The following is a 15,315-nucleotide window of genomic DNA, read 5'->3' on the forward strand; positions in this document are numbered from 1 at the left end:
CAAGACAGGATTAATCGGTGTGTTATAAGGTGAATGTGTCTCGATCAAAACGCCTCGTCACAATAAATTGTCAATAACTGGAGCAATGCCAACATTCTTCTCTTTCGACAATGGATACTGTTTAACAAAAATCGGATGGTGTGTTTTCATGAGTGCATGATAAGGTTTTACCTGGATTAAACCTGCCTCGTCTTTGTAAGAGGCCCATAATTTAGGGTTAACTTCACCTAAATTTGGTTCATCAGGCAGAACCTCTGTACTACCCTGGAAGAAATCTTCCGGATATGGCTGTGGCTCAGTTGAGAGCATGTGGACAGAAGGAAAAGACAGTGAGACATTGGTTTAAAAAAACACACTTTCCATTCCCATTTTGTGCATAATATCTCTTCCTAAAAGGTTTAAAGGCGAGTTTGGAACTATTGTGATAAAAATGAGTACCAGTCGGTGTCACCACAGTCAAAAGGCGAGTTACAGGACATGAAATTGAAACTCTATCTATTCCCTAAAATGAACTTCCCCTTTTTCCTAGGACCTCCTCCTTGAGTTTTGTGCTGAGGCTGGAATGCACCACTTCCTGTTGCAGTGAAGAGCATAACGGGTTAACTTAACCTGGAGCATAGTAGAAACCTCTAGCAGCATCTCAATCTCTAGGAAAAAGTATCTAGATGTGACACAATTTCACTCCATAATGCCAAATGATCTAAATAAGGATTAATCCAATAACCGGCATAATTCCTATACATGCAATCTTTGGGATTTTCTTCCGGCAGTAAGCCCATTGGATCACAAATTTTGACTTTTAAGGCCAAAACAAGATTGAAGTCTTTTGAAAAATGTAAAAGTCTTTTCAAAATGTCCGTTTTTCTTTAGTTCCTTTTCTCTTTTCTCTCACTTTTTTTTTTTTTTTTTTAAACAATACATTTTTCATTTATCTATTTTTTTCGGGCATATAAAAATTATCGTGGATTCTTTTGGATACTTCAGACAATATCGCCTATATTAGACAGACCGTAAAAAACGTCTTCAAATCTTGCATCTTACGTCTAAGGTGAGGAAAACAATGTCATGATGAAATCATCCCACCAAAGAAAATTGTTATCATTAATTAAACAATTAATGCATAACCAAGACACGGACACACATGGAGCCCTATTGGCTGGCAAACGGGACAATCCCTGCAAACAAGAAAGTATCCTAAAACTTACCTTGATGCGTGATCTCCCTTCGGATATTGCCGGAAAGTATCTCGCTTCTGACACCAAAACTGTTTATCATGCCCAAATGAAATGTAATTCTTGGAGAGGTTTTCTATACGACCTGCGATGCCCGTAGGCCTTTCTGAATTCAGGGAAGAATCACACCGCACACAGCAAATGTTCTTCTTCAGTTTATTGCAGGCAGCAGACACGTATATATACACACAGAGGAGAGAAAGCTGACCTTAAGTTGTTTCCTGTTTAGACAGAGGATATACTAGCCGGAGATGTGTGAGCCCAGATAAAGACTCCCTGTAAACCTTACATACTAACATCGTAAATATCCTATAGAGACTGAACAGACAAAGGAATGTGTGTGAAACAGTGTGAAAACTGTCTTAACACTAACAGTAAGCCATACCTACTAGAGCCAAAGTGGCTTTCAACAGCTTAGTAGGCAATACCGGAGACTTCAACGATGGAGCACCTGGGGAGAGATAGCCAGCTAGCATCTCTTCAACCCTGGGCATCTCCCCATAGCCGCACTCCTTAAATCCTTAAAATATTTGCATATAGCGAGAGTGGAAAAAAGGCACGCACCGCATATGGGGTCTCCCAGGACCTGGACACCTCGGTGCAGGTCGGGAAAAAACGGTAGGACCTCGGGCGGAGGCTGTGCTAAGGGGGCACGGGAAACGCTCATACAGCTTACTGGGACACGGCCCATGTCACTACCTCCAGTAGCTCCTCGAACAGCGCAGGCTGTAAGGTGTCCCTGGGCTCGCTAGCATTCAAAAATTATCCCTACTCTGAGAAAAAATACGGAGCTCCACGGAGCTCGGCAAGAGCGGGACCTGAGCCACGAGGGAGACCTGAGCTCTCAGACAAGAGCGCTCTCTGGGGCGCATAGCCACACAGCTAAAAATGCTAACAGTTGACTCCCTCGAGAGCCAACTTAGCATGCTCCTAAGCTAAGCATCCTAAGCAACACATTGGTTGTGTGTATCCCCCCCTTGAATGAAGTGGGGCAAGAAGGAACACACTCAAAATTCTGCTTGTTAATCAAGAATTGTACACTTAATTGCCAGGCAATAATTAATAAACAAATGTCACATCTAAAACAAATAATAGAAGAAAGTTACATTACATGATCAACATTAAACCAAATAATTTAGCAATGCAGTTTACTAAAGAAATGTTAAAGAATCACTCTACCTGGCAATAGAGACACACAGAGACTGTATGGGAAGTTCTGACTATTGAATGCTTGCCTGAGTGTTTCGCCAAATTTCCTTAAAAACCCAAACCATCGTAAACACTTGTAAATTTAAAGTGATAAAACCTTTGCACACCCTTTCTTGGGACAGGATGTGACCTTAAACGAAATGTCACCTAGACCACCTGGTAAGGATCTTCTCCGGGGCAACCCTTATGTCAGTAGGACAGAATTTCCCCAAACCTGGGGTCTGTTCTACTGATATGAGACTGAGATCACATTTCCAACCCACTGAGACCTTTAAAATGATAATAAACATGTGAAGGTAAAATGTATACATTCCTAAATTGTAATTATTACATTATGCAAGTAAAGTAGCTTGAATTCCAGAACCTTCTCAGTCACCTTTTCATGACCCGGCCATCTCCCCAGAGGGAAAAGGGGGGGTTTAAAGATGGGTGACTGGGCAGCTGAAGAAATGGTTTACTCTCCTCAGATCAAAGAGATCCTCCCCTCAGATTAGAAGGTTTATTGTTTTGTTGCATGGTAGTTCTCGGGGTCTGGCCTTATGAAGTTGCATGGCAGTTCTCGGGGTCTGGTACCATGAACAGATCTGACCATCCTTACAGTTTCTCCCCTGGCTCCTTGGGGCAAAAATTAAGAGCAGTCCCTGAGGGGCCATCATTGGATGGTGATTTTTGTCCAAGGTTCAGTGATATTATAGTCAATGCAAAGATGGTACCTACAAAGGACTAAGGGTTACGGCAGAATAAACCGACATACATAGGGAATGAATGCGCTGTCGAAAGTAGCAGCACTGGAACCAAGTGAATACAAAAATGAGGGAACTGCTTATGGCATTCACTCGAATTACCCAATCCCACCAGGTGTAGACAGTGCAGAGGGGGTGGATAAGCTGGATAGGATATTTGCAGTCCTCTTAGCCAGGTTTGTCTCCACCTGTGCTTGGTTAAGATGATATTCAGTCTGCAAAATCATATTCTGCACCAAGTCCATTGTGTCAACCAAGGTTTGTGTACCTTGTTCATAGAAGTTGTCCTCCCACCACGGGGATACATCAATGTCCATTGGAACTCTCCTCAAGATATTTATCTGACCCATAGAAAAATCCTCTGTCACCTCCAAGCAGAAGGTGTGATTTGCAGTGCAGGTCAGACCTCCATACCTAAATGAGTTCATTTCACTGATGACACACCACTGTGAATGAGAAATCTGAACAGCATCAGAATGACCATGCAATGATTGTACATCAATAATTTTTGAATTATTAGAGGCAAATGGTTGTAAAGTGTTACAAGTACAAATAATATAACTAGATGTTTCATGACAACAGGTGCGAGTTGTAAATAGGATCTCAGTGCCCCTCAAAGTCATATACCCGGTAAGGTGGTCCCATTTAATGATTTAATCTTTTACTACGATGCCAATAGATCGTATAGTGGTGGAATTTCAATATACCTGATCTGGGTGAATTAAAGGGAAAGTAGCAAAAATGCAGCCCAATGCAGCCAGAACACTCATTGCCAGTATACATCATTAACATTGACAAAAGTTCAGAATAATTGATATCTTGAATTTTTTCTGAGGTAAGCCATCTATGCAAATCTACAATTTCAATAAGATCATTAAAGACATGCCTAGGTGTCTTATGGAGACGTAGATCTAAAATTTCCTGTCGTGCTACAGTAAAAAGATCTTGTGCGTAAGTTCTGCAGGCTAAGTCATGCTCGATGGTACGGGGCTGATTGAAAATTGTATAGCTGATTGCGAGAAGCGTTTGCGCTTCAGATCTAACCGCTTTAATAATGTTTTCATTACTATTTGTGATGTGTTGAAAACCAGTGGCCATCTGGTTTGCCAACCACATTGAAAATTGCGATTGTCCTGTTATTTTATAAGTGTTGGCTATAGAATTAATTGAACCAAAAAGGCCTGCTATATTTCCAACAGGTCTCGTCTAGTGTGGACAGGTGGAATTTGAACTGCAAGTCTGTTTTTATAATCAGAGACTAAATCATCGATGCGTGACTGTAACCATGCATATGTTTTATCATTGTCACTACAATGTTTTACATAGGCAGACAGGATATTAGAAATATTGTATGTTACATGAGTTTTTACAAGGTTAACATCATAAAGCAAAGTTTTGTTAATGTTCCCTTTGATTATACCACCAGGAGGGATAGGATGTAATCTTGGACAATGTGTAGGTTTTTTATATCCCCAGGTAGTTAGATTAAAACAATGATGTATAATCCATGAACAATTTTGAGGTTTTGTAAAATTGTTCATGTCTATCTCACATTTTCCCACACAATATGTACCCTCCTTATGGCTTGTCCAGACAAAAGATTTTAATCTGTTATCAGTAGTTGGGTGTGACAGATTGAACAGAAGTTCTGTGAATTTTAGATGTGTAGCATTGTGAGTTATGCTATGTGTGCACCTGTAGAGGGCTGGTTCTAAATCCTTGGTGGAGTAACACTTTTTAGGATCTTGACCCTGGTTGTCATTTTCATATATAGTGTACAAACCACCAATGTTTGATCCTGGATACCTTTTAAGTTTATACCAGGCGGTAATGTTATGTAAGGATAATGATGCACCTGTATATCCTGTTATGTTTCTGACCGGAAGATGAGTGGAACCTGTGTTACAGCAAATTTGTATTGCACAATTTGGATCCGGTGCTACACCGGAAGGCCATGTAACTATATCTTTATATGTAAATTGCAGTGTACGATTTGGATGGCCCCTTAGTATATTTCCATACCCATCTCCCACATTTTGGGGTGTGTGTGAGTGTAACCCGTTCTCCTAATTCAATGCTGGTGGGACCCGACACTGTTTGGACATCTGGCATCCATGGGATTGCTGTTACTGTCCTGAAAAATAGACATAACACAAATATCACAGTTAATTTAATTAACCTTTGAACGGTTTGCATTGAAACATGTGATACCATCTCATCTTTCCTCTGATGGTCACGGCCACACAGCTGTTGCAAACAGCTTTAATTTCATATGGCCCGTGCCATCTTGGGGAAAATGCATTTTGTTTAACAAAGACACGAATCTTAACAATATCTCCTTCTGCAAATTTGATTATAGAGTTTGGATTGAATTGTGCATCGTTTGCCAGATCTGACAGTTGTTGTTTAAGTGCAGTGTGTGCATATAACACCTTCAATTGCTCTTGCAATTGTTTTAAAATAGTCTGCTGAGTTGCAAGCATGAGGGGCCCCAAGTCTGCTGGGGAAATCTCTGGATCAATAGGCAGTTTTATCACCCTTCCATTCATAATTTCATATGGGCTGATGCCCATTGCCTTTGATGGTGTTGCTCACAATACAGTCAGAACTGTGGGTAGAGCCTCAGTCCACTTGTTCTGGTGCTGTGCAACCTGTTTGGCAATGTTTTCTTTAATGGTGACACGTTCAACCATTCCAGAACTTTGTGGGCGGTATGGGATATGGAACTTTTGCTTAATGTTTAGCATTTTGCACATGTTTCTCATGACTTGTCTGGTAAAGTGAGTACCTTGGTCAGATTCAATTTGAATCGGTGCCCCCCCAGAGAGGGATGATTTAGTTCGCTATCACACATGCCACTGTGTTCGCTGTGTTATTGCGAGTGGGAATCTCTCAATATCTGCTGTCATTCCTTGCCATGTCTTTGCTGGTGATACGTGAGCATACTTATGATACATCTTGATTACTGGTTTTTGTAGGGCTTCAGGAATGACAAATTTTCTCAGTACAATACCTTCAATAACATTAACCATTTGATCATGCTTTAAATGCGGTATGAGATCTCCGTCAGGGACCCACAAGTCTTTTTGGTACTGTTTGAGATCTATAGGAGAAACCTATATTGCACTCACGGTAGAATCAGATGGCTCGTTGCCCTGCCAACTGTTGCCTTCTACTGCAGCTAATTTAGCCAGTTGGTCAACGATGTTGTTGTTTTGCTCATGTTCGTTAAGATGCTTGGTGATGTGGGCTCGTACTTTGACAACGGAAATGGGGTATCATGCGCATGTATGACTTGCTATATTTTTGTTATGATGTTAAAATGTTTTATCTGCGTTCGTGCAGATGTAAGGAATTTTCTGAGTTGCCATTGAGCCATTAAATCATTGACAACACCAAATGCGTAGCGGCTATCGGTATACACGCAGAGTGCCCCTGTGTGTGCTTTGATTGCTTTCAATAAAGCAATGAGTTCAGCTTTTTGTGCAGACATGTTTGATGGTAATTTGAACAATATCTGTTGTTTGGTATCTGAGTTAGAGAGGTGAGGAGCCCACACTGCACAACCCGTAAAGAATTGGCCATCTTGTTGAAAATGAGAACCATCAACATAAACTAAAAATTCCCCTGGCAGAGGTTGGTCATGCACAAGACTTTTTGTTTCTTTTTCTGGCTGGCATGTATGTGGATGCCCTTCACCATCTCCAAGCAGATGTGGGAGAATTCGGGTATTCTTCATTGTAATTTCCTGAGCTTGTATATCTGCTAGCCACCTTGCTAATCGTTGGGAGGAAACTCCAGGAAACTCCTGGAAACCAATGATGGGTTCTGTTTCTGATATCATCCAATGCACTGCAAGTACATGCTGTGTACATGTGTCAAAAGCCTGTTCTACCAATGATTTTTTCCTGCTGTAATATCCGATCGGACGTAATTTTCCTCTATGTTCCTGAGCTAGCACTCCATCCACTTAGTGTAACATTGTGTGTCTCGACTTGAATGTGAAACGGTTATGATGGGTTGGGCAAGCCCAGAGCAGGCGCTGAACATAAACGTTGTTTTAAATTTGAAAAAGCCTGATCGTGCTCACTATCCCATTCAATCACATCATTTGGTTTTGTTTTACCTTTCACCAGTAAGTGTAATGGTGCAGACATATTAGCAAAATCTGGAATGAAGTCTCGCAAATAATTAGCTGTTCCTAATACCTTTTGCAAGGCATTTAAAGTATGAAGTCAGGGCAGTTCAGAAATGCACTTCTTTTTGTCATCATGCTCAGTGACTCTGAGTAAGCGTGTATCCTAAATAGTTTACTTTCCCTTTGTTAATTTTAAATCCTGATTTGCCCATCACCCTCAGTACTGTATCAACCAATTGTAAGTGATGCTCAAATGATCCCTCTGTGGCGATCAGTATGTCATCTACATAGTGAACGACTTCGCCAGTCCCTAGTAAAGGACTGAGCGTATCCGCCACAGCTCTGTGAAAAATTGCTGGGCTGTTGTGAAGGCCTTGGGGCATTCGTACCCATGTATATTGCATTTGATTGATAGTAAATGCTTCACAATTTTCACTGATCTTTGTGTTTGACTTTAATGGACCAGAACCCGTTTTTAATGTTGAGCACTGTAAACCACGAGGCATTTGTTGATACTTGAGATAAAATAGTAGCTGGGTTTACCACAATCTGTGCTGCTTTAGGCAAAACTTTATTGAGACGCTGGTAATGAATGCAAAGTCGCCATTTTCCGTTCTGGCACTGGTAAGCACGGAGAGTTGGTAGTAGAACTGCACCGCAGTCTAAGTTGTTTTACAATCTTATGCACGGCAGCTTCTGCCTCTGACTTGATACGATATTGCCTTTGTGGGGGAGGTGGATCTCCCTCAATGCAAACTCCAAAATCAATGAGACCGCAGTCGTGTTCATGATTAGCCCAAACATTATTATGTTTGTCGATGAAATGCTAATGGACAGGATAAGTGTTATGCATGGACATGATGCTAAGGTTGCCTTGTGGTAAACGATTTTTGGCTGTTCTGTTAGTTTGCAGTTCAATTTGTTTTTCAAAACAGCGAATTACAAAGTCATGTTTTTGCATGATGTCCATTCCTAACACAGTACCATCACTGTTGTCTGGTAAATACCAAAATGACTCTTGTAACACTGCCACGCCTAAGTCCAGCTGTACTGGCTGTGTTTTGGTTGCTGTCATTACAGTGTCCCCTATGCCTTTGATCTGAATTTGGTGTGTGCTGAGCAGTAAAGGAATATTTGTGCAGGAGCATGCAGCACCGGAATCAACAAGGATATTAGCTAGCCGGCCTCCAAGACTAGCTCTTATTTTGATTCGATTGCCGCTTTTGATAACGCTCCCTATTTCAACGGAGGCCACACATCCCTATCGGGGATTGTTATATTTTGCTAACAGGTTCGCGAGTTCTAGCTGTAGATTGCTGTATGGACTATATTGATTTTGTGTCTGCTCTTCCCTTTGTTTTGTTTTGTTTTCCGTTTGTTTTATAATGAAATTGCTTCAGTATTCCATTGTCTGCTTTAGAGGGGGAATGATGATGTATGATTATTTTTCTAGCAAAAAGTACAGTGTGACTGGAATTTTGTTTTTTGCTCAATTTGCTTATCTTGTCTACCTTCATTACATTTACATTTGCGGCATTTAGCAGACGCCCTTATCCAGAGCGACGTACAAAAGTGCTTTGAGTCTCTAGTAATGAATAAATCTACACTGGTACGCCAGATTACAAACTTAAAATAAATATAACTCTTTAATTCAACAAACTTGGAAAGTGCTAATTTAAGTGTTTCAGGAAGAGGTAGGTCTTAAGTCAACGCTTGAAGATAGTCAGGGACTCCGCTGTACGGACATCTAGGTGAAGTTCATTCCACCACCTCGGTGCCAGAACAGAGAAGAGCCTTGAAGTGTACTTGCCTCTCATTCTGAGAGAAGGTGGTACCAGTCGAGCAGTGCTGGAGGATCTCAGACAGCATGGTGATGAGGTCACTGAGGTAAGATGGCGCTGGTTCATTTTTGGCCTTGTAGGCAAGCATCAGTGTTTTGAATCTAATATTTGCAGCTACTGGAAGCCAGTGAAGGGAGCGCAGCAGTGGGGTGGTGTGGGAGAACTTGGGCTGATTGAACACAAGCCGTGCAGCTGCATTTTGGATCATTTGCAGTGGACAAATAGCATTCAGGGGAAGACCTGCCAGCAGAGGGCTGCAGTAGTCGAGTCTTGAAATGACAAGAGACTGAACAAGCACCTGGGCAGCCTGTGTGAACAGAAATGGTTGAATCCTTCGGATGTTGTAGAGAAGAAATTGACAAGAACGAGCCACATTAGAGACATGTGAAGCGTGTTTTATTTAGTTTAATTCTGCATTCAATTTTGGAAGCCCACTCCACCAGTATTTTAAGGTATTTTCTGGTGGTTTAGCACCATGGATTAAGGCCTGCTGAATGTGAGGGCTTGCATTGTTTTTCAGAAGTTGTATTAAAACTTTCTGATCGCGCTGAGCATCTTCCAGTCCCGAATGTTCTTTAAATGTCACCCATAGGCGTTCTGCAAATGTTTCAAATGGCTCTTTGTTAGCCTGTTTTATTTCTAGGATTCTATTCCCTTCAGCTTGTGCTGACCCCTTAGCTCTAATAACGCTTCCTTTAACCTCTTATACACATCATTCTTTTCTTCACCTTCCTGTTTAACTATGATTTCTCCAGATCTTAACTCGGAAGGCATTTTCGATTTCAGCTCTTCAGGCATAGTGAGGAGGGCTACCTGCCACACATCCCTTACCTCTAAATTTGATACCGATGCCTGCAGCATTAAGTTGTCCCAGTAGGGTTGGAAAGGGCCTTTCTGTGGCATTATGCCCACAACTTCTTTATGCTTGTTACATTCTTCACAAGTTAACGGGCGGCTAATAGTAGTAACTTCGTCATCCGCATTTGTCAGTTTTTTCAGCACCGCTACTTTGAGCGTTTTTTGGAGAACACTTCCAGATCTAGTTCGGGACATTACTGGGCTGCGGTGTCTTAACTCTGTGTTATTAAGTAGATGATTATACTAGTTGTTCATCGGTTCTGGGGAATAATTGCGCACTGTCTGGCTTATTTTTAGGGCTCGGCTACTGCACCCATAACATCATTCTCATCACTATCGCTGTGAATGTCGCTTTCGAGGTTAGCATTTATCGCGGCTGATCTAAGCGCAGCTATTGGAAGCCCAGCAGAATTACAGCAGCCTTCCAGCACTGTGGTATATTCTTTATCTAACCGAAGCTTGTTTTAAAGCCTCTTGATTTTTGTTTCCATTACGGTGCCCTGTCTTGCCCAGGTTTGCTTATCGTACGCAGATGCTTCAACCTGCGCTTAAAGTTGCTTCAACTCATCCAATCACGCTTTCTCAAGCTCTTTAATGCTTGCAATGGAGCGCATGTTCTGTTCCATAATCTTTTTGTTGTTCTTATGGAGCAAATAAAGAATCACAGTCAAAGTCTTTTGATACTGTTTTTTCGACTTGAGTTTTTGCCCCACTGTGGAGTACCACACTAAACGTTTATCATTATTCCATTCTAGATCCACTCTTTTGTTGTGTAAACGCACAAGCGCATTCTTAATCCGTACGGCAACAGCCTCCATTACTCCCTTGTCTCCACTCATCATATTCTCGCCCTGATAATCCATGCTGTGTTAATACTCTTAAATTATACCGGATTTCTACGGTCTCCGGTCTATCACCTGGGTATGTCGACGTTCTATAAATGTGTCTATATGGGGTGCTTCTTTCCTTTCCCCTTAAGACTTTCTTAACAAAAGATAAACAAAATGAACTTACCAGATCAGTTGAAGATGGAGAAGGAGACACTCAAACCTCATGATCTGTTGAATCTGAAATGTCACGCCGAAAGACTTTACTGGCCTGAGACTGGGAGATCACGTCGGGGTCACCAATTTGTAGGGTGCCCACCCAATGGCCCAATGACGGAATCCTCTGTTGTGGGTGAAGGTATGCTGCGTGTTAATCCTTCTCACACGAATAGATTGCACTTTGTTACATTAATCCAATTTTAACCTCTAATCTGACTCCAATTTATAATAAAGATTTAACTTAAATATCTCTAATTCAAGCTGATCACCTTATTGTTTGTACTTCTTCTTTAATTGTAATAGATTATTCTAAGCATTCCGTCTTTTCAACTAATCATTTATTATGGTGCTGGAGTCGCTCGGCTAACTATACCTGCTCACGGAGGCACATTGGCCAGTTCGAATCTTAGTCAGAGGATATAACGGTAAACTAATAATCTTTAAGTAGGCCGCTCAATGCTTGCTCATTCATAAAGAACTATTGCACAGTCTAATGGGTTCTTTCCTTTTTTGAGGATCAAGCTAATAGAAGCAGTCCTCCAGGAATCTGGAGTAAGACTGTTTTCCAAAAGGTTATCAACTACTGGCATGAAAATAGGGGACAGCACATGCCAAAATATTTTGTAAAATTCCGGAGGGAAGCCATCCAACCCTGGTGCCCTCCCACTAGGCATAGACTAAATAGCGGCAAAGATTTCACCTTATGTCAGAGGGGTATTGAGAAAGGCCTGGTCCTCGTCTGAGAATAAGCGTAGGGTTATCCTATCCAAAAAAGTGGTAGGGTCTTGGAAGGTGTACAGATTCTAATAAAAATCTTTAAAACTGGAGTTTATTACAGCAGGATAATGTGAAACTACTCCCTCAGTGGTTTCAATGGCACTAATGGACCTTTTAGCCTGTTCACATTTTAATTGATATGCCAAGAGATCACTGAGTTTATTCCCATACTTATAAAACCTTTGCCTGCTGAACATCACTAACTTTTTTACATTCTTCCGAATAGTTTACGTTTAGTTTAGACCTGGCACCAATTAGAAGATTCCAGTTTTTTTTTACGTGGGTGAAGGTTTATGAATCAATTCCAATCTTTTAACCTCCTCCTCTAATGTTTTCCTGTTCTCTGCCTTTAGTTTTTTAATCCATGTGGTAAAAGAGATATTGTGGCCCCTTAAGGTGGCCTTAGCCGCATCCCATTTGGTGGTGCTGTTCACTGGACAGAATTCGTTATCCTGCCAGTACTGGGATATTTTTTCTTCAAGAAACTGGCAGAAAGTGTTGTCATTAAGGAGAGAACTATTAAATTTCCAGTAATAAGATTTTGGGGTTGAAAATCCTGATAAATCTAAATACACTGGGCTATGGTCTGAAAGAACCACTGGACCGATTTCACAGGATCTCACACAATTAACAAATCTGGAAGGCAAGAATAGATAGTCTAATCTGGAATAAAAATTATGGGGACAAGAATAAAATGTAAAATCCTTGACCCCTTAGTGCAGCTCTCTCCATTTGTCCACTAAGCCTGAAGCGTGACACATATTTTGCAGAGTTCGTGAAGAACGGGCAGATGATCTTGTGAAAGATGATCTGTCTTACCTACTATCCATGACACAATTAAAGTCCCCAGCCATAATCCCCAGGCCATTACACTTGTGATTAAACAATAGGACCATCTTTGATATAAAGTCAGGGCTGTCCTCATTTGGGGCATACACACTCAAAACAGCAAGAGGTTTTCTCAAGATGTGAAGCCCAACAATCCTCATGTTTTTACGGCGACCCTGGTTTTCCAGATTATCCACTTTAGCTTGCAGTTGCTTCACGGTAGCATGCAAATTAGCCATCTGATTGCTATAATATTGTTTGTTTGTGTGTGTGTGTGTGTGTGTGTGTGTGTGTGTGTGTGTGTGTGTGTGTGTGTGTGTGTATGTGTTTGTGTGTGTGTGTGTGTGTGTGTGTGTGTGTGTGTGTGTGTGTGTGTGTGTGTGTAGGATTGAAAGTCCACTTTTTGTGTTGCACTGTGTGCTAAATCATGTTTTATTAAGTTAATGCTAAGTTGTCTATTCCATGACCAATATGATGTAGGCAAGTTAAAATGGTGTCTTGCAAGCAGCATGGAAGTTTCTTTTATTAATGTCTGTGGCAAAAGAAAGCACCCTAGAAGGAAATCATCCTCTGAGGTAGGCTGTAGCAGGCTGATGCAAGGTAGTCAAGTCAAGTCAAGAAGCGATAAACGGACGCCACCCCAAACATAATTTTTTATTGTTTAAGCTGTAAATCATCCTCCCACACACTTTAGACACACACAGAAAACATTTGCAAGAATATAGCGAGCAGCGTTGGGGGTAATGTGTTACAAGTAACGTGCGTTACATAATAATATTACTTTTCTGGAGTAACGAGTAAAGTATTGCTTTACTTTATAAATTTACACATTAATATCTGAGTTACTTTTTTTTTAAAGTAATGCGAGTTACTTTTCAGTTAAATTATTTTGCATAAAAAAAAAAATACTGAATTAAAATGAACGTAATCACGTAGAATCGCGCATTTAGACGTGTGAGCCATGGGAACAGAAGCTAGTCAGAAGCAGAGATGGCAGAGATGCCCACATTTCCTAATATTATCGGCAAAATCTCCGTGACAGGGAAAAGGCCAGGGGGCGTGCTGCCCGATCACAAAACCTTTAAAAAGGCATATATGGAAATGGAGACAGAACTAAAGAAAACTTTTGCCGACTTGGAATATGTTTCCACCACTGCAGATCTATGGACTGCTTTCTCAGAATTAAAGGTTTTTGGGCATTACTGTACACTGGATTGATCCTGTTACTCTGCATCGGCAAAAAGCTGCAATCGCCACACATGTACGATGCCATCGCAGCGGAGATAAAGCAAATTTACAGCTCATTTGCTCTTTGTGGGAAGATAACTGCAACGGTCACTAATTATGGCGCAAACTTTGTAAGCCTTCAGAATGTTTCATGCTGATGATGAAGCAGAGAATGATGTAGACAAGGACGAGGTCATATTTACGGAATTGCAAGTTTTACGAGATGACAGCGAAAGGTATGTCCTCCCACCACATCAGCGGAGTGCATCCCACACCCTTAGACATGCCCTTAGTGGACCTCAATCAACTTTGCACTCGCCTGGACATCAGATGCATTACGGAGAGAGAGTATCAGTTCCTTAAAGAATACTGCAAGGCTCTGAAGCCAGTCTGTATGGCATTGGATATACTTCAAGGTGAAGATGATTGTTTCTATGGCACCCTTCAACCTACCCTTGAAATCCTGGCCAAAATCTTGGCACTGAAAGATGGCCTCTCTCCTATTGATGGCTGACCTCCTAGACCTCATAGCTCAGGTATGCAATTTTCAATATTTTCTTATTAATATTATTATTATTATTATGATTTTAGTTTTATTTAGTTTAAATTTCTTTAACACTTTATACGATATAGATTGTCTCAAAACTGCTTTACAGGGATAACAGAAAAATAATGATTCAGTGATGCAAAGAAAATTCAATTTGCTGTAAAGCAGCTCTAAAAAGAAAATGGTAAATGGTCATTATTCAGTTCTAATCAGTTCAGTGTTTATTTAGTTTGGTTCAGTAACTGTGTAGTTATTCTGGTATGAATGCATGTCTAGTAGTTTATATACTGTGAAAATCAAAAATTCTCTTGCAGTCTATCAAGACACGGTTTAGCTCCATCTTTGACAGTGACGAAGCTTTGCTTGGTGCGGTAACCCTGCCAAAATTCAAGATGCGGTGGCTGAGGGATGAAACAAGAAAAGACAACATCAAGATAATTCTGGCAGCACAGTGTTGTGCTCTCACTATTGAGATACTACAGAAAGAACCACTGCAGTCTCCTGAAAGCAAAGATCATGAAAATGACTTCTTCGCATTTGCTGAAGAGGAGAATACATATGACGAACAAGCAATTACTTTGCACATGGAGATTTGTGAATACCTGAAATCAGCTGATATGGGAAATTTACATGATTTCCCCAGGATTTTTAAGATCTTCTTAAAAGCCAACACAGCAACACATTCCAGTGCGTCGGTTGAGAGGCTGTTAAGTATTGGAAGTCTCATCTCCCCCAAAAAGAAACCGTTGTACAGACCAGCGTTTTGAGAAACTACTCCTGCTGCGCTACAATCGTTACTTTAAAAATAAAACCTAGATGAAACTGTGAAATCAATATTAAGATAATTCTGTAACATTACATTAAGACAA

The 15,315-nt window shown here is 40.9% G+C and overlaps 1 pseudogene across 1 annotated transcript; it reads right to left on the reverse strand.

Annotated features, from left to right (window-relative positions):
• Positions 1-1,308: 1,308 nt before the first annotated feature.
• Positions 1,309-11,133, reverse strand: LOC310729347 (annotated as a pseudogene). The gene is made up of 5 exons (XR_014538389.1): positions 11,036-11,133; positions 3,196-5,318; positions 1,797-1,874; positions 1,622-1,752; positions 1,309-1,338 (listed from the first exon to the last, which is right to left on the reverse strand). The product of XR_014538389.1 is annotated as an uncharacterized misc_RNA (transcript).
• Positions 11,134-15,315: the final 4,182 nt, after the last annotated feature.

The sequence above is a fragment of the Silurus aristotelis genome, assembly GCF_946808225.1.
Source record: "Silurus aristotelis genome assembly, chromosome: 7".
Classification (NCBI taxonomy): Eukaryota; Metazoa; Chordata; class Actinopteri; order Siluriformes; family Siluridae; genus Silurus; species Silurus aristotelis.